This window comes from Rhinolophus sinicus, chromosome 15 (assembly GCF_057876585.1).
Source record: "Rhinolophus sinicus isolate RSI-liver-muscle chromosome 15, RSI-T2T, whole genome shotgun sequence".
Classification (NCBI taxonomy): domain Eukaryota; kingdom Metazoa; phylum Chordata; class Mammalia; order Chiroptera; family Rhinolophidae; genus Rhinolophus; species Rhinolophus sinicus.
In genome coordinates, this window is record NC_142515.1 from 120,798,470 (window position 1) to 120,819,278 (window position 20,809).

A 20,809-nucleotide genomic window follows, 5' to 3' on the forward strand; every position below is an offset into this window, starting at 1 on the left:
GTGGGTTCTCCCTCTCCCCCTGCCTGCCTGTGAATGTCCAGTAGCTTCAACACCATTCATTGAAAATGCTTATACCTCTTGCACTGAGTTGCTTTTGCGTGTGTGTCAATCTCGGTTAGACACGTATTTGTGGGCCCATCTCTCAGTTCTCTGTTTCTGTTTCAGTGAGCTATGTGATGCTTCTCCTCTCGTACCAAACTGTCTTCATTACAGTGACTATATAGTAAGGCCTAACATTAGGCAGAGTGATGTCTCACACTTATTCCCACTTTTCAAAACAACTTTTAGCTCTTTTGAGTTCTGTGTCTTCCCGTATCAATATTTATATATGATGGTCTAGGCTGTAAAAACACTTGCTGGGATTTCGGTAGGAATAGCATTAAACCTATAGGTTAATCGGGAGAGAATTAACATGTTTACCATGATGAGTCCTCAAATTGTCTCTATATTTATTTAGGTCTTCTTTGATTTCTTTCATCAGAATTTTGTAATTTTCAGGATATAATTCCTGGAGCTATTTTGATAGACTTATGCTGAAGCATTTCATTTTCTTTAAAGCAACTGTAAATGATCATTGCATTTTTAATTTCTCCCACAATTTTATTTTTAGTGTATAGAAACATGATTTAGTCTTATATATTGATCTTTCATCCTGCAAACTTGCTGAACTTGCTTCTTAGTTCTGAGAGTTTTTCATAAAATACGGACAGCTTTATTTCTTCCTTACCATTCAGTATGACTTTGATATCCTTTTCTTGCCTTAAAGTGCTAGCAAGACTTTCCAGTACTGTGTTGAATACGAATGGTGAAAGTGAACACCATTGCTTTGTTCCTGAATTTAATGGGAAATATTCAATCTTATACCTTTAAGTGTGATGTTAGCTATAGATTTTTGTATGGATGCTCTTTAATCAAGAAATATATTAGTTTTTGGAGACTGCCATAACAAAGCAGCACAGACTGGGTGGTTTAAACAATAGAAATTTATTTCCTTACAGTTCTGGAGACTGGAATCCAAGATCAAAGTGTCAATAGGATTGCTTTCTTCTGAGGCCTCTCCCATTATCTTGTAGATGGCTGTCTTCTCTTTGTGTCTTCACATGGTCTCTCCTCTGTATGTGCCTGTGTCCTAATCTTCTTAGAGGATACCAGTTATATTGGATTAGGGCCCATCCCAGTGATCTCAATTAATCTTAATTATCTCTTTCAAGACCCTATCTGCAAGTAGTCACATTCTGAGGTAATGGGGGTTAGGACTTCAACATATGATTTTGAGGGGTGGGTGAAAAGACACAATTCAGCCCGGAGCAGGAAGTTCCTCTTTATTTCTTGTTTGCTGTGTTTTTATTATAATGAATGTTGCGTTTTGTCAGGCTTTTTTTCCTAGATAACTTGATATGATTATGTAATTTGTCTCTTTAAACCAGTTGGTATGGTGGATTACAATGGATTATTTTTGTATGTGGAACCAGTCTTGCATATCTGGAATACATCTCATTTACTCATAGAGTTCTTTCTATGCATTGCTAATATTTTGCTAATATTTTATTGAGTATTTTTGCACCTAAATTCACGAAAGATATCAGTCCGTAATTTTCTTTTTCTGTTTGTCTACTTTGGTGTCAGGATGGGAGTAGACTCAGAATGTGTTGGGAAGTGTTTATGCGTCATTTATTTTCTAGAAGACATTACATAAAATTATGTTAATTGATAGAATTCACCAGTAAAATCATTTCTCTTTGGGGAAATTTTTAATGAAAATTCAAAATCTTTAGTGTTTTTAGGAGTATTCAGATTATCTGTTTTATCTTGTTGAGTTGCAGTCGTGTTTCATCCTGGAGCAGTTTCTTCTAAATTATATAGTTTATGTATGCAAAGTTACTCACAGTAATTCCTCATTATCGTTTTGATGTTGGAAAGGTCTGTAATGGATATTCTGGTTTTATTCCTAATATTGGTAATTTCAATTTTCTCTCTTTTTGTTTGTGTCCATTTTCCCAAGGTTTTTCAATTTTGCTGACTTTTTTTTTTTTTTTTTGGAGAACTACCTTTTAGTTTCACTTATTTTTCTATTGTTTTCTTCTTTTCAATTTTATTGATGTTTACCTTACTCTTTATTATTTCCTTTCTTTAACTAGCTTTTTGTTTATTTTACATTAAAAGTAATTCTGGAGATGGAACCTAGATTATTGATCTGAGATCTTTCCTTGTTTTTAATGTAAGCATAGAATGCTATAAATTTCCCACTTTAGTACCGTTAACTGAATTCTACATGTTTTCATGTTACATTTTCATTCAGTTCTACATAAAATTATTAAAATTTCTTTTGATACTTTCCGTTGGCCCCGTGGATTAATTGGAAGTCTGTGGGTCCTTGTCATGTGATAGGAAATTTCCTCTTGTCTTTCAGTGACCAATTTCTGGTCTGATTCCATTATAGTCAGAGAACGTACTCTGCAGTTCTATAAGTCTGCTGAGATTTGTTTTATATCTGATGATATGGTCTATGTTGGTGAATATCTTTTTGAAAAAATATGTGTATTCTGCTGATGTTGGCTGGACTGTTCCATATGTCTATTAGATCCTGGTGGTTGCTTTGTAAAGTCATTTCTATATCCTTGTTGATTTTCTGTTTAATAGTTATATCAGTTGCCAAGAGTGGGATGTTGGAGTCCCTAATTACAATTGTCAGTTTATCTGTTCAGGTCTATCAATTTTTGCTGTATTTTTAGGCTCTGTTGTTTGGTGCATGCACAATTTAATATTACTATGTCTTTGTGATTGATTGGTCCGTTTATCATTATAAAAATACATTTTAATGGAGAAAATTATGTTGTCTTGTATATATTTTATAGGATCTTTGGGAATGTAATCTATATAAATTAGTAATTAAATAGGAAACCTCAAACCCCAGTGCAGTACTAAGGTAAATTATTTTAACCTTAGTCGAAGTAACTGGAAATACATTTTGTAGCGTGGCATAGTAAGTCACCAAAAAAGAGACTCTTAGCCCTCGTTCAAAGAATTTTATCTAATAACTAGGTAACGTGTCCTTTCGTTTATTAACACAATAAGTATTTTGTGTGTGTGTGTGTGTGTGTGTTGGCATGTGTTGGTGTGTGTATGCATATATTGAGCAGTTATGAATAAGAAAGAGCTACCTACTATGCATGTAGAAAATAGGTAGGTAAATTTGCAGTGTGATTATGTTATTAACTAAGTTTTTCCTAACAGCTATCAGCAAACTCCTTGGCCGTAAATAGCAAGGGATAAGCTAGAGATAAAACACCTCTGGTTATTATCTGAGTGTCTCCTCTTTCCAGCCCTTCTTCCTCATCCCAGTTTTATAGAGGTATAATAGACATGCAGCGCTATATAAGTTTAAGGTGTACAACATAGTTAATTGATTTCCATATATTGTGAAATGATTAATAAGTTTAGTTAATATCTATCACTTCATATAAATACGAAAAAGAAAAAAAATTGTTTTTCCTTGTGATGAGAATTATTAAAATCTATTCTCTTAACAATTTCCACATAAGCTATCCTGAGCCCCTCCTTTTTATATTTCATGTTGAGATTAAGTAATCAGATAATATCTGTAATAACTTTTTGTTGTCAGTTATAAAATTTACTTCTAGCCCTATAGTTTTCCCTTTTTTCCCACTAATAGTTGCAAAATTAAAAATAAGAAAATAAAAATAAAAATAAAAACTTAGATGAGTAAAATGATAAAGACTCAGTATCTTGTTTCTAGGTTTAGTTTTTTAATGGCGTGTGACACAGTGATAGAAAAAGAAGTTGTGTTACATTTTATAAGATAAAGCGAATTGCTAAAAAAAAAAAAAAAAAAGTAATGCTTAATGCTTCTCTCAAAAACCATGTATTAGCTCTGGACTGTCATTGCTTTTACGTGGAATCTTTTACAAATTCTGTGGGTTTTTTTCTGTTGTTAGTTTTTATTTCACCTTTAAAAAACAAGTTATCAATCGGTAACCACAAGATGGCCACGGGGATACGAAGGACAGTTTGGGGAGTATAATCAATAATGTTGTAAAGATTTTATAGGGTTTCCGATGGACACTCGTCTTATTAGGGAGACAACTTCATGGACGGTGTAGGTTCCTGACCACGGCCGTATACACCTGAAGCTGAATAATACTGAATGCCAACTGTAATTTAATATATATATATATATATGTGTGTATATATATGTATCCATATATATACACACATATATATATACACACACATATATATATATAGTCACAGGACGTGGAGTACAGCATAGGGAATAGACTCAATGGAACTGTAACGGCTATATACTATGTCAGAGGGATAGTAGATTGGGAGAGGGAGGTTATCACTTTGTGAGGGACATAAATGTCTACCTATTATATTGTTTTGTACACCTGAAACTAATAAACAAACAAACAAAAAACCCAAGTTGTCTAATTTAGTCTGTAAATTTTCAAGTACATCCTCACAAAGTACAAAATGCAGAAGATGACTTGTATTGGTGATTATGCTGATCACTTAGAAGTGAAAACACTTAAGCCCCACGACCACTTCAGTTTATCTGTTTTTTTACCAAGACAAATAAATGGCTGGATGGTGTAGAATCAGATCAGGATCAGCACCAACATTTTCCTACACATTTATAACCAGGATTGAGTGTGTAAGTGTATGTGCACCTACAACTGTCCCCATGATTTAAAAACTGTTTTAAAGTAGTGAGTCTTTTAACAGAAAAATCCTCTGTCCTCCTCTTCTCAGACCTCTTCCCTCCAGTGATTCTTTGTGGCTTCTTATGGTTGGGTTCTACAGAATCTTTTTCGTGGAGTGATTTGAAACATGCTACCCTGCGTTAACTTTTTGTTAATCAATCGAGAGCCTGTATACTTAAGATGTTCAATAAATATTTAGTAGCTATGGTAGTTGAAATTGTTTATCTGTACCTATATTTGTATGTGTATCTATGTCGGGCTCTGAGCTGGGGGATTGTGTGGCAACAAATGAAAGGTGAAGAAATCTAATTTTTATGTTCCGAATCTTTTTGTATCTAGGGCTGACTTGCAAGGACACTGTGGCTTAGCTCGAAATCCCTTGGGCAGTAGAAGTTGAAACATAAAAATTAACCAGTGTCTAACACTTCTGTTAGAGTATATCATATATTAAATGTTGTTGACAACTCAAATAAAACAAAATGGCTGTCTGATTTGTAAGTATCTATCTGTAGCACCAGTTGCCCAGAAACAGTCACTAATAATCAACAGCAAGGGAATGAATCACAGTTCTTGGTTAGTTAACTCCATGTCAGAAAATAAATCTCAAGGTTTCTTTGAGCACCCATTGTTGAGTCAGTAACTTTTGTTCACTGATTGATTGACAGGTATAAGATGTGAGGGTGAACAAGGCTGTATTAACTATCTATTGTTGCACACAAAATGACCCCAAAACTTAGTGCCTTTTAAGCAATTGGTTAGTTCACAATTTCTGGTTATTTCACAATTTCTGTGAGTAAGGAATTGAGTGTGTTATCTGGGTCCTCGGCGCCAAGGCCTCCCAGAAGGCTATAGTCATGCTGCAGACTAGGGCTGTAGTCTCATGTCAGACTCACCCATGTGGCTACTGACAGGATGCAGTTCGTCACTAGCTTGGTTGAAGGTCTGCCTGAATTCCTCATCATGAAGGCCTCTTCATACTGTGTTTCCCCGAAAATAAGACCCAGTCTTATGTTAATTTTTGCTCCAAAAGACACATTAAGGCTTATGTTCAGGGGATGTCATCCTGAAAAATCATGCTAGGGCTTATTTTCCAGTTTGGTCTTCTTTTCGGGGAAATATGGTAGCACAGATGAAAACATGGCTGCTGACTCCCATCAGTGAGTGAGCCACCCACCTTTAGAACCTAATCTTGGACATGCTATCCCATCATTTTTGCTTCATTCTATTGAGGTCATATTCAAGGGGAGGGAATTATACCAGAGCATAATAAAACGGATGCAGTGATTGCTGGGGGTCATAATAGAGGCTACCCAGCATTGTTAATAATGCTGACGTACACAAATTATTTTCCTTGAAAACCCATTTGATTTTTTTTTCTTTCACACTTTTGATTAAAAAAAAATACATGTAAATGAACAGGAGAATAGACACACCCTTAAGATAATATTGTTTATTAGGCAGTGTGGGTGGCTATGGGGTAGGTGAGAAACTAACCATATAAAAGAAGAATGATAAATTTACATGCCAAATGCACACTGTCTCATTTCAACCTAGACATTTTAATTAAATATTTTAAAATATCAGCAGATTCCTCTAGCATTTACAACTATATTGAAAATTCAACAAAAGACAATCAAACTTTGAATTTCAGATTTTTTTCATAATTTTGATTGCATTGATTTTTTGAATATTGGTGTAACATATAGCCAGGTATCATGTTTTGTCTTTATACCAAATTGTTGAGCAAAGTCAACATTAGATCAAAAAATATAAAATGGCTTTATATAAGATGATAGGGAATTATTTTGTTGGTAAAGAACAATATTTACTTTAGAAAATCAAGGTGATGTTTTGTCTTGGTTTTTGGGTTTTTTTTGGTGTTGTTTACTATTAGTTCTTACATAAAGCTCGACATTTTCCCCCTGAAAGGGCCACTTTTCAGGTAAGTTAATTAGAATGCCAATTTATTTTATTATTAATAAATAATTTGCTACAGTATCCACTAAGATAGAATATGACTATATTTACAAATATCAGCTGGTTGTGGTATGTTCTCTCTTTCTACAGCTTCAGGTTTTAGAATCCAGTATTACATTGTATTGATTTTTTGGTAAAATCTCTTATTGTTGTTGTATGCAATATTGAACCATTGGATTCTTTCCCTGCTGTGGAATTAGATGTGTAACCATTGTCTCATAATGAATATGCTGCCTAACAATGGACCCCTTTATAAACACAACAATAACATTTTGAATTTCATCATTATGAGAGATTAGAAATACACAATTTAATTCCCAGGGCTTTAGCATTAATGCAATATGAGCTAAAATATTTACATTTTCAGTGCCAGTTTAATTAAGCATATTCATTGTCTTGAATCAAAATATAATTTTCACTGGGTTTAAATATTTCAGCATTATGTTTGTACAGAGTTTGTACAGTGTCACAGAGCGTTCTTACAGTTAATTTTAGACTCCAGCAAATGAGTCATTTTAAACTAACCCAAGCTTCTTGGTGCTTTGCAACACAGCCTTACATTTCCTGACAAATTGAATTCCAGCCAGGTGTCACTCTTTAGAATCCCCAAGGTTTATCTCTGCCCTTTGTGCTCTGACATATGCTTTTGACATACCCAGAAAATTGTGTGATAGAAACCTGTGGAGTGGTAATACCCTCTACAGCAGGGGTCAGCTGTAAAGAACCATTAATGAGGCCTCCCATAAACAAACTGCTCTGAACAGTGAGGGTGGCAGAGGAAGCTAACAGAGACCAAGCTACTCTTACATATTGAATATATTGCAAGGCTCTACTATAGCTCGTTCTTCAGTGTTTTTCCAAAAAGTGAAACAAAGCTGCTTTTTTTTGTTCCATAATTCCCATGAGAAAATTCCTTGACCTTACTTGATTTTTCATTTTTCCTCTCAATTTGAGAAGTATCCAATATTTACTTTTATTGATGTTTTACAACAGATATGTCATCTTCTGTCTGTTTTTGTAAAAAAGATATGCCACTCTGAAAATGTGTACCAAAAACACTTGAACCAAAAATCGGTTAATATTTATATAACTTTCAATAAACTGTTTCTAGGGGACCCCACATTGCAGGTTAATCTAGAGTGACAATAATGAAGAATAGAAAAGAGCATAACTACATACAATAAATAAAAGTTTTCAAGTAAAAATTAGGTTGGATATTCAGTCCATATATTTTTTAAAAAGTGAAATCTGAAATTCAATAATGCGTCTCAAGAAAATCGCTAGGGTCATATTATTCAAATTATTTCATAAAGAAGTAAACAATCTACTGGTACATGAAGCAGGAAAATATGGGCTGTGACTAGATGACCTGGATAATCAGCCAGTGGTTATTAACTTCATTTGTTTAGATGTGATATTTGATGGTAATTTCTCATTTGTGTATTGACATTTAATATTCTGTTCATATTATATGTTTATACTCTTTAAATGATGCATTTATTGACATATAAATAATAGTTATTTTTATAATTCAGTTAGGGTCAAACCCAACAACTGAGTAAGCAGAAAGAGTTTGCAAAACATCTAGCATGTTGCACGCAACATACTTCAAATTTCTTGTCTCTGACCTAATGTTTTTCAAGTTTGTTGGGTAAAAATAATGCACACATATATTTTTTGAAAACTCAGCATACCATATACTCATATGAAAACATAATTCAATTAATACATTTATTTTAAAAGTAATTAGGAAAAAAAATGCCTCCTTTGCCTTTTGTAAAATATGCTTAATAATATAGTAGTATATATACTACATATATGTGTATATATGTGTGTGTGTGTGTTTGTGTGTAGTTTGCTTATGATTTTCCCACTGACCCCAAATATGAATAAATCTAATAAATAAATAAATAAATAAATGAAATAAAAAAAGTGACTAGTGCCTAAGTCACCACATAATGAGATACTGACCAATCAGGTAGAGATGTCCAAGAACTCCACCCTCTTCCTTCTTCCCACATCACAAATCTCCTAACCTGCCTTTCTGTCCAATCTTAACTGAAGATCAAGGACTCTGGATGAAAGAATCTTCCTTTACAGACCTCCCTTCCCTTTGTCCATTCCAATTCTAAGATAAAGATAATAATACTCAACAATCTGAAAGTCTGTAATAATGTGACGTTTGTGTGTGTGTGTGTGTAAACGATTTATCATCCCAACTGCATTTTTAATGACTTAAATATTGGAACAATACCTTATAAATTCCCCCATTGGGAAAAATTCAAGTTATTATTTGTAATTTTTGTAAGTCCTTAATAGGTTAAATGGTCTTAGTTTGATTAGATGGGTTTTGAATAGCTTTGGAGCAGTCTCAGCTCTCAAATGCCCCTTTTCTAAGTTTTTCTGATTATCAATAACAGCAGCTATTGAATAACTGAATAGAATTAGAGATATCATCTGAGGGTATGAAATAATTTTTCTCTGTGCAAACCTTTTTTTTGTTTGTTTGTTTTTTTGTTTTTTTGTTGTTTTTTTGGTGCTTGATGCCAAACTAAGCCTAAAGGTCATGTGAGCTGTTTGGCCCCTATGTCTGGAATTTTCTCCTCCAAATAATCCTCTGTATCTCTATAGTTAATGTGCTGTGGAATAAAAATGAAAGGAAATTATCACTGGGCTGTTACCAGTCTATACTATAATCTGAATTATATACTTGAGGATTTCCATAAGCACAGTAACAGAGAAAATTATGAAACATTGAGAATGTCTTCAACTAAGGATTTGTTGGGTTACAGGAGTCATTTGGAAAGGTTAAAAGTAGACCAGTCACTTACCTTTAATTCAAACTCAAGACAGGCACAAAATGACATAGAAAAAAAGTTATTTTTACTCCTGTCTATAATAACTACCCACAACAGGGTGGGTAATTTGTGTGCCATCAGGATCTTAACTCATAGTTAAAATATGTAGGTGGATGGGAAGGATGAATAACTGGGATTTTGTCCCCTTTGTGTTATAATCAAGCAGTGAAGTCATATTTTTGCAAATTTTGAAGTAACTTTAAACTCAAGATGAAGTTAATGTCTTAGGAAGACTGTGAGAAACGTAAGGCTATAATTTATATTTTGAGAATCATTTTAGTGGGTATTCTTTTAATTTGATTTAACATCATTCATATTAAAATTGTGAGAATGAATGTGACTTAACTAGGTAGTATTGTTAATCATTTCTTCAGTCCTCTATTCTTCTCGCCTCGCCCTTCCTTTTTCCTACCTTGTCTCAACAAAGAGTAAAAGAGTAGATTTTATATGCCAGATGATGTGCTGAGAAAAATGTACACTATGGATGAAAAAGGTACCTACCTGCTGCCCTCAGTGGGCTTCATTTTCATAGAGACACTAACACGTGCCTGACTGAGCAGTTCAGCGTTGGAGTTCTTGCTTCTCTTCCACTTAGCAGTCTTCCAAGGGTATTTCTGGAGTTTTAAAATACACACTGTGAATGAACTTTCGAAAGCATCAAACCTAAGAGGGAAGTGTTAAAATGTACACAAGATTAAGTGGACGCAGTCTGGTGATATTTTTAAACCACTGGCTGCCCAAAGCCTTATTTTTAATATAGCAAACACAGGGGTTGCCACACACAAAAAACACACAGGTGTCATTTCTGTGGTTCTTCATCTTTTTGTTTTACATGACACTTTGTAACCTGACTCATTCCTCTGAACGTTTGTGTACAAACATTCATATGAACTTCACATTCTCAACTTGTCCTTTACATGAACCGCAATAAATGAAAGTTACAATGACAAAAAACATGTGGACATTGTTATAATAGTAGTGGAATGGAAGGAGATACTAATATTATCTAACACATGGAATGGTTAAATACTATTTAAATATTTATAACATTTAGAACTTGATCAGATTTTATTTCTCTTTATCCTACATTGAAGTCATATTATTCAGTTGTTATAATTTAGGCTATACATACATATGATGGGATCGACATCAAAAGAATCAGTTTAATTGCTTATATACTTGCATTTTGTGATAGCGAAGCAGAAAGTCCTTAAGTGAAAAATTACCATAAAACTAATTAAAAGAAACACAGATTGATTCAATTATTTTCTATTTTGCTTCACATTAGTTAGTATCTCCTGATATGTGTATACATATCCATTTATACTTATTTATAGTCATGAATTAAATTGTTTTTAAAAGTCTATAGCAAATGTATTCATATTTGAACTGCCATTAACTTAGGAAGTACATTAAACTCAGTGCGACTTTAGGTTAATGTTCCCAGAAGACATTTCCCACAAGATTGAAGAATTTTATTCTCTTTCACATTAATTTAAAGTTTTCATTTAAAGTTTATGGGATTACAATCCAAATAAACAACCTAGTATTTTTACTCTCTGTATGCAATATGGTTTTTATTATACCTACCACATATACTCCCAGGGTTTCCACAGCCCTTCCTATTATAGGAAGGGCTGACAAGCTTTCCTCCTTGAGTTGTAGACTTAATGATGAAGCAATGAGAGCCAACAAAGAGAAACACCTCCCTGGGGTAAACCCAGCTTCTCTGATAACTATTCCAAAAGTGTACCTTTTACTCTGAGGAAAGTGACAAATGAACCTCTTCATGGCCTTTCTCCAGTGACGGCAGATCCCCCCGGGTTTTGGACTTGGTTCATGATGCCTTCAGCTAAATTTCGGAGAAATGACAGGAATCTTAAAATCATAAATGTCTTTTAACTCAGCAATATCCTTTCTGATGATCTACTCCAAAAAAATGAATTGAAAATACATAAACTTTTCTATTATATGGGAATGCAAATTGGCACAGCCACTATGGAAAACAGTATGGAGTTTCATCAAACAATTAAAAGAACTGCCATATGATGCAGCAATTCCACTTCTGGGTATGTATGTATCCAAAGGAAGTGAAAACAGAATATGGAAGAGATAGCTACACTCCCATGCTCACTACAGCATTATTCACAACAACCAAGATATGGAAATAACCAAAGTGTCCATCAATGGATGAATGGATAAAGAAGATGTGGTACATATACAGTGGAATATTATTCAGCCATGAGAAAAAAGGAAATCCTGCCATTTGTGACAACAAAACGACATAGACGGACATTGAGGATATTATGCTAGGTGAAATAAGCCAGATAGACAAAGCCGAGGACAAATACTACATGGTATTATATGTGGAATAAAAAAAAAAAAAATCAAAATCATAAAACAGAGAGTAGAAAACTGATTATCAGGAGCTGGGATGGTGAGGGAAGTAGGGAGAGGTTGATAAAAGGGTGCAAAGTTTCAGTTATAAGATGAATAAGGTCTCAGGGCTAAAGTGAAACATGGTGACTATAGTTGATAATACTGTATCATATAATTGAAATTTGCTGAGAGAATGGAACTAAAATATTCTTTCACACACATAAAACAAAATAGGTGAGGTGATGGATGTGTTAACCAGATGGTGGGAATCCTTTCACAGTTTATATTAGATCACCATGATGTACATACACCTTAAATACCTTAGTTGTGTTCGTTTTACCTCAAGCTAGACTGAAATGTGTTATAATTTCCACATTATTTTTAGTGAAATTAAATATAAAGTAATCTATGTACCCAAAATTAATGGTATATTGTGGTTGAAATAAAGTATCTGTAGAGGCTTTCTAATACAATGAAAAATGCTTATGTTAGATCAGATTAGATTAGATTCAATAATTAGCATCAACATTCAAAAAATATAATTGCTTTCTTAAAGCAACAATAAATATTGAGGATTTACTTCCCACTTAATACAACATTTTAAAAATATTATTTGGATAATTCATATTGTGTTTTCTGAATCATGACCAAGAAGGGTTATTTCAAAAGAATCTTTCCACTATATTTAGGGAAAATTCCGATACAGGTAACATATAATAGGAATCCTAAGTGGTGATATTCAAATTTCCTCTAGCCCTAAGAATGTCATCGGGAGTGAAACTATTTTCTTTTTTTTTAATTCTCGGTTTAAAATCATGCTTCAGTTATTATAAGAAGTAGTGCATGGGTTTAAATCAATGTTGTTATAAGTAGTTGTGCTTGTCTTAGTAGATTTGATTATTCAGTGTTTTAGAAGATAGCCATATACAAAAACAGAAGTAAGGGAACATAGAAGTAATAAATAATGAGAAAGAGAGATGGGGAAGTGAGAGAAAATGACAAAAAGGAGAGGGAAAATATGTATATAGTAGCATGAAAAAGAAATAATGTGGTTCTTATGAAAAGTTTAAGTACCATGCAGAGCGTGAGACGGATTTGGGGAATGTGTAGGAGTTTGCTTTGTTAAAGGAAAATTGAATTTTAAACAAGTGTTCTAAAAAAAAGAAGCTTTCTGATGAGACAATCTATTTGATTAAGGATTCAGGGGTAGAAACATTAAAGCTAGATGGTTCAAAGCACTCATGCTATCTCAGAGTGGCTTTGCTCTGAGAATAAGCACAGAAATTATTTGATGCACCCTTTCCATCTCCAGTGTCTACTATTTGTGTTTCAAATAAAAGTCAGGAAACACACACACACACATCCAGATCTATTTTCGGAACAAAGCATGGCATACAATTTATGCTAGCTTAGTTTTTGTAAATGCCTGATTACTATATTCCTCTATTTTTATGTTTTCTGTTGCCTTATCTGAATGAGGAGTTCCTGTTAGTTAAAAAGAGAAGTGCTTGTTTTGAATGTGACAGATACCAAAGGAATAAGAATCATGTCAAAGGACCACATGATCACACAATGTGGGATGGTGAGACATAAATCTGTCAGTGTGATTCACTGCTAAGGTATAATAGCAGGATCGCACCTTAAAAACTGCACACACTCTACGCCTTTCTAACCGACTAAGGAGTTACAGGTGAGCAAATGACTACTTTCTGAGCAGCTCTGTAAGATGCTTAGGTGCTAAGGTTTCCAAATGAAAGGGGTTTAAGTGCCACAGCTATTTAAGGGACATTAGTACTCAAAAAAGTCAATGTATTATTAGCACTTTTTGACTCACTTTTAATAGTCATCAACTAAGACTTTGGGGTTTTCCTTTTTAAAAGCAGTTTATATCTTGGCTTCTAAAACTAACTAAATGCTTTGTTTCTGGGAGTCCCAGAAAATACATTCTGATTGTTACTGTGAAGAAATAGAATGAAAATATCAGTGATGTTTTCCCCCTAGAAAAGCCATGAGAATGTATTGAATTATCACCAGATAAGACCACCTGAAAAACAGCAGTGTGGTTTTGGTGTATATTAAATACAGGGTTATAGAATTTTACCAATTATTGTTTTAAATGAATGCATAAGTATTCTTATAATCCGCATTTTAGAATGTGAGGACTCTATTATGACCCGGGGTGTTTTGTTTTGTTTTTCTTTTTTTAATTTTTTTACATAAGGAGTTGCAACATCTTGTAGGTGCTAATCATTTAGCCAGTAGGTGGTAGCATAGCTCTTTGGTTGCTTGGAAGAAATGTTTTCAAATTTAAAGTAGTGAAAAGAATTCTCCTTTCTGGTGATTAAAAAAAAAAAAAAAAAAATTCTGCATGCTTCATACTTTTGTGTGTGTGTTTTTTTGTTTTTTTTTTAATTTTATTTTCACACCATATTCGTGCATAGGTATGCAATATTTGGGTCTTAGTTTTATAGAAGATTAGCAATTTGCCCTTTCAGACAGATTCTGATACATACGCTATATTTACAATATCATTTTCATTTTTAAATCATAGCATTTTAGAGCATAAAGAAGCACTTCTAAATCCTCTACTTCACTTTTATCATTTTACAGATTTAAAAAAAAAATCATAGAGTCCCAGAAAGATGAAGTGATGTGTCCAAGTTCAACCATGGGTAGTTTCAGAAATCAATTCACCTTCCTTTCTCAATAAAAATCTATTGGAACAAATCTGCCTTTGCACAAATGTTGAAATCTGAACTGCAGAATATAAACAATTACTTATATTTTATTTTGTTCATATTTTAAAATATTGTCTCTCTTTTTATGTTTTTCCTTTTTTTTGTTCTGTTTGGTAAGATTAGGTTAAACTGTACTAAAAAAACATTGATAAAGGGCAGTATTTTTTACTCACCATTGACATTCTTAATCCCAGAACAGATTGGGTGACTAGATCAGTGACAACTGATCTGACAATTTTCAATGAATAGATGTCATCTTAGTCTTTCAGCATTTTTATGATGGTTGCTCAGAATGTACCTTTCTAAGCATAAGGCCAAAGTGGTTACAGTGGCTAAGGAGGCCCTACACACATGCCCCTCCACTCTCTCCCTTCCTTTCTAGACTCCCACATGCTGTTCCCTCTGGGGCTCACGTCACTCCCAGCACACAAGTTGGGGGTCGTTCCTACAGGCTGCCAAATGTCTTCCAGGCCAAGCCCAAGCTTTTCAGTTCACTAAAACAACTATTTTCCAGGATTGCTTGCTCGTCTTCTGTAGATCTTGGCACACATGTCACCATTGCAGTGAAAGTACATGGTGTTCCTGGTCATCTGAAATGAAATTGCAACTACTGCCCCCTTGCCATTGTTTTCATAGTCTCTGACTTGTTTAGTAGTTCTTTTGGCTACTTTTAAATTTGAGAACATTTCTTCCAAGCGACCAAAGAACTATGCTATCGTCAACATTGGCAAACAATATATTTTATTTATTTGTTTATTTATTTACTGGTTTATTTGTAGTTACCCACTAGAATAGATGCCTCAAGAGGCCTCGAATTTTGGCTACCTTGTTTCCTTCTGTATCTCTAACACCTAGAATAAGCCTTGGCGAAGAGTAGTAACTCAGTAAATTGAATGCTGACTTTGTTGTTTTTCATAAAGCCTGTGAGGTCCTTCCAAGGAAGTTATAAACTAAAAGGAATGCTACTTTTTAATGTCTGATTAACATAGAACTTATTCCCTGAATTACTTATGGTTCACACAAAGCTTTATAAGTCTTGTTGTGTCACGTTACTGCATCTTTGTTATTAGCTTGCTGCAAAAGTAATTGCGGTTTTCACAATTATTTTTAACCTGTTAAACAGCAATTACTTTTGCACCAACCTAATAGTAATTGGTGATTATTGCAAATAAAAATAAGTGAAAACATTAATAGTATATTATGCTTTCCAGCTATTTGGTGAATTTCTTCTTTTCCATCTTATTCTTTTTCTTCCTTTTTGCTTGTTTTCATGATTATATAATAAAGTACATGAGGGCAAACTAATGAACACTTGGACGTTTAATCTCGTTTCAATACAGAAAAATATAAGGTTTCTTTTTAATCTTGAGTCAGAAATTGACCTTCACAAATTTACTAATGTGCTACCCAGCCTGAGGTGAGCCACTCTGCAAGTCTTGTGTGCATATGCTGATATGACTAGACTGCTCTTTGGTAGCTGAAAGGCTTATTTTCATGACTAATTGCATATCATCGGTATCTTGTGGCTTTGTGACTATAAAGCACCTCACCCAGGCTACATATCAGTGTCAAGTGATGTCAGAAGAGATATTGCTAACAATATGTGTGGCATTTTTTCTGTTAAGTGCATATTGATCCAGGGTCCTAATACTCGGTTTGTAAGGAGAATTTTATTATGTGAAAAACCATCTTGACTTCTCTGTCAGACTTATTTTGCTTGGTATAATAATCTCAAGATCCACTGAAAGCAACAAAGGAACAAGACAAACAAACAAACAAAAACTCATAGACATAGACAATAGTTTAGTGGTTACCAGAGGGTAAGTGGGGAGGGGGTGGTATAAGAGGGTAAAAGGGGTCAAATATATGGTGATGGAAAGAGAACTGACTCTGGGTGGTGAACACACAATGTGATATATAGATTACAGAATTGTATACCTGAAACCTATGTAATTTTACTAACTATTGATGCCCCAATAAATTGAAAAAAGTATTATATAAATGATGTGTTATAGAAATGTATACTTGAAACCTATATATTTTTACTAACCCATATCTCCCCAATAAATTTAATTTTAAAAAGTAAAAAATAAAAAAAAAAAAAACAAATTATGAAAAACATAGACACCAGATCCTTTGCTTTGGGATTATTCAAGATGCTCATAAATGTAAAAAGCCATAATCTATAGCAAGAAACATGTGAAGCAAGCCAAATCAGTTCATGTTAAACTCACACTACACTCAAACTCATTTGTTTTAAGGTCAACAATACAATTTTTTTATTGTAAAGGAATACAACTTTATATTCACCCAAACTACTATGAACATAGTAATTGTTCTAATAATGGGATTGGTTATGATGCTATCACCAAGAAAGAACTCTCATTGTCACTAAAATAAAATTAAAGGAAAATATTGTATATTTCCTCATAGAAATCATGAGCAATTGACATTGTTCACTATGAACTATTGTTCTTAAGAACAGTAAGGAAGATGAAAAAGTGGATCAACAAGATGACAGGCAATCTTACATCCATATGCAGGCATGGCACACTCCTTCAGAAAATTGAACAGGGGAATGAGAAATGAAGAGTTATCAAAATCTCTAAAATCATTCTGACTTGCCCTTAAAATGAGCTCGGGATACTTTATATTGGAATGCAATTAGTCACTAGCCAGTGTCCAGAGATGTAGAAGAAATATGTTATACTACAAATAGTAACAATATCAAAAATTCCATTTTTATCTAAAATTAAATGAATGAATGCACAAAGAAAATGTTTACATTAGAGAGGCATACCGTTTTTGTAGTGGTATTTACTATGTGAGTGATCCTATGGCCTATTGTTCCTTTAAATGTTTTAGAGGGCAGGTCTGTGTAAATTAACTATATGAGGAGGAAAAGAAGCCAGCAAGCCACCTGTAGTTTTATTTGTACAATAGTGTACACATATAGCTGATGCTTCTGATTTTAGACATCACAGTCTATAACACCTCTAAACATAAAACGGTTATCTATAGATAGATACCTTCAGTTCCAGCTATGCAAACTAGCAGTGTTTCCTGGAATAACATTTAAATGACACTAGGACTGCATGACAGCAATCGTGTAAAGAACACACCAGTATTTACTGAAAATTTAAAATATGGCTGCTGGCATGAAGCTTTCCTCAGGGAATAAAAAAGATAATTCTTAGATTAGGAGCTTTAAAATCAATTATAACTTCCATATTAAAATTATTAGACATTATATTACTGAACAACTGCAGACATAACGTTTATTGAAGAAATTGATATTTTCATATATTCCAAACCATATTCTACCATGTTGCTGTATTGTATTTCTTTCATACCAAAGTAGTATTCATCTCTTTTATAGTAATGATATGTTTGTGTTTCTGTCCTCTCTCACTAGACTATGGGATCCTGGGGCAAACAAACCCTGGCTTTTACTTTTTTCATAGTTTAGTCGCTTAGATAGCAGCTGACATAAGGTATTATTCAATAAGTGTTTATTAAATAGATCATAAGTATTATGCAATATTTTCCCTTTTAAAGCTTTTTGAGGTGTATAAAATGAATAACAAGTGAAATATTATAACCATTTTACTTTATGTGGTACAGTCGTAAACTTTTGTAGAAAAATATTTAGTCTTTTTATTTCTCCCCTTTATTTTTAATGACAATACATAAGAAAATAAAGTCATTTTTTTTCAAGGCATGCAATTTCTTTTTTTAATTAAATTTATTGGAGTGACATTGCTTAGTAAAATTATATAGGTTTCAAGTGCGTATTTCTATAATATATCACCGTACATTTGACTTCCTTTTCCCTCTTCTACCACCTCCCCTTCCCCGCGTTACCCTCTGGTAACCACTTAACAGTTGTCTGTGTCTATGAGTTTTTGTTTGTTTGTTTGTCTTGTTCCTTTGTGGCTTTTAGTTTTATAACCCACGTATGAGTGAAGTCATATCATTCTTGACTTTTTCTGTCTGACCAATTTCTCTTCGCGTGATAATCTCAAGATACATCCATGTTGTCACAAATGGCAGTACTTCATCTTCTCTTATGGCCGAGTAGTATTCCATTGTGTGTATATACCACATCTTTTTTATCCAATCATCTGTCGAAGGACACTGGTTGTTTCTATGTCTTGGCTACTGTGAATAATGCTGCAGTGAGCATAGGGGTACATATATCTTTACGTATAAATGTTTTCAGATTTTTGGGGTAGATATCCAGGAAACAGATTCCTGTGTCATATGATAATTCTATTCTTAATTTTTTGAGGGCCCTCCATACTGCCTTCCATAGTGTCTGTACCAATCTACCTTCCCACCAGCAGCGTATGAGGGTTCCTTTTTCTCTACAGCCTCTCCAACACTTGTTACTATTTGTCTTGCTGATGACAGCCATTCTAACAGGTGTGAGGTGATATCTCATTGTGGTTTTGATTTGCATTTTCCTAATAGCTAGTGAACTTGAGCATTTTTTCATATATCTGTTGACCATTTGTCTGTCTTCTTGGGAGAAGTGTCTGTTCAGGTCCTCTGCCCATTTTTTAATTGGTTGGGGTTTTTTTTATTGTTGTTTTTGTTGTTGAGCTGTACGAGTTCTTCATATTTTTTGGACATTAGCTCCTTATCAGAGGAATTGTTTGTAAATATCTTTTCCCATCAGTTGGTTGCCTCTTTGTTTTGTTGATGGTTTCTTTTGCTGTGCAGAGAAGCTTTTTAGTTTGATATAGTCCCATTGATTTATTTTAGCTTTTAGTTCCTTTGCTCCAGGCATGCAATTTAAAGGGCTTCTTTACAGTGATTTTGATAAACATTTATGAGAAAAATGTGAAAATACGAGGGACTATATTAGTACCTTTTGAGAAAGTGATTTATAGTTGCTAGTTGTACTCCTTTTTTTTTATTATTTCTGACCAGCAAGCAGAGACTTCTGAAATCAGGTTTTGTCCTTCCTGGTATTTCATATTTCAATCCAAATACATATATACTTTTATATTGCCTGCCAAAAATAACATGAGATAAACATAATTTGTTTTCACCCTTTTTTTTAAAGTCAGGACCCTTTGTCATCATATTTCTGCATAATATCCAGAACACTGAAGCCTCAGTGTGGAAATGGTCATATTTCTTTGTTAATATCTGTATTATTTGGTTAAAATAAGACCACTTTTTCTTTATAAATATATATGAAGACACAGGGTCTTTAAAAAAAGAGGGTCTTGAGAAAATAAAAAAGGAAGAGTATATGTTTGTATTATCACTAGTTGTGTGTCATTACACTACTTTTAAATGCCACGAAAATGAATGAGGAAGTCAAACTTACTACCTGTTATAGTTATTTTAAAGCGTCTTTTCTTTCTAAATCATTTTTAGTGTGAGTATACATGTAGGTGGGGGCCTTCCAGGGCCCTGGCTCACAAATCAGCATCTGCGCATCTTAAAGGTCCATTCTGGGCATCCTTAATTATCTAGATGTGGAAGGAACCAGCCTACAGGCCTGGTGTTCATCATTCTGCTCCGTTTGGCCACCCAATTGTCGACTGCAATTTTCCAAGGCTCTATCAGGTATAAGCATCTATCTTTCCAAACATACATAGTAGATACATTTTGACATCAAATGTTTGTGAGTTAATAAATAATTTGGGAAGGAAACAATTTGGGAAGAAAGGAAATTTTATGTAGTTTTAAATTTAAACTCAAAGATGAATAAAACGACAGGTTATGCACAATCAAAATCACACTCTGTGACATTAACTTTATTCTTCCTCTGCATGTCAGTGTGGCTCTTAGTGGGTATGGTGTGAGGAAGTGTAGGGCCTCGTCAGCCTCTCCTTAGCCTTCATCTTCCACTAACCCTTTCTTGTATCCTCATGCCAGCCTGTATCCTCCCTGAGTCTGTACCAGAATGATTACTTCTGTTAAATCTGTCTGTTGTCAGGTAGAGGGAAGACATTGAAAACAGAGTTATTCATTTTATTTATGAATAGTTTTCTCGGAATGTTCATAATTTTACAGCCAAAACACAAGAAATTATAGAAATTGAAAAGGTGGTTTGTAGATCCTAATAGCATCTTCTGTTTAGAAATTTGAAGTTTGGTGTTTCTTAAAAATG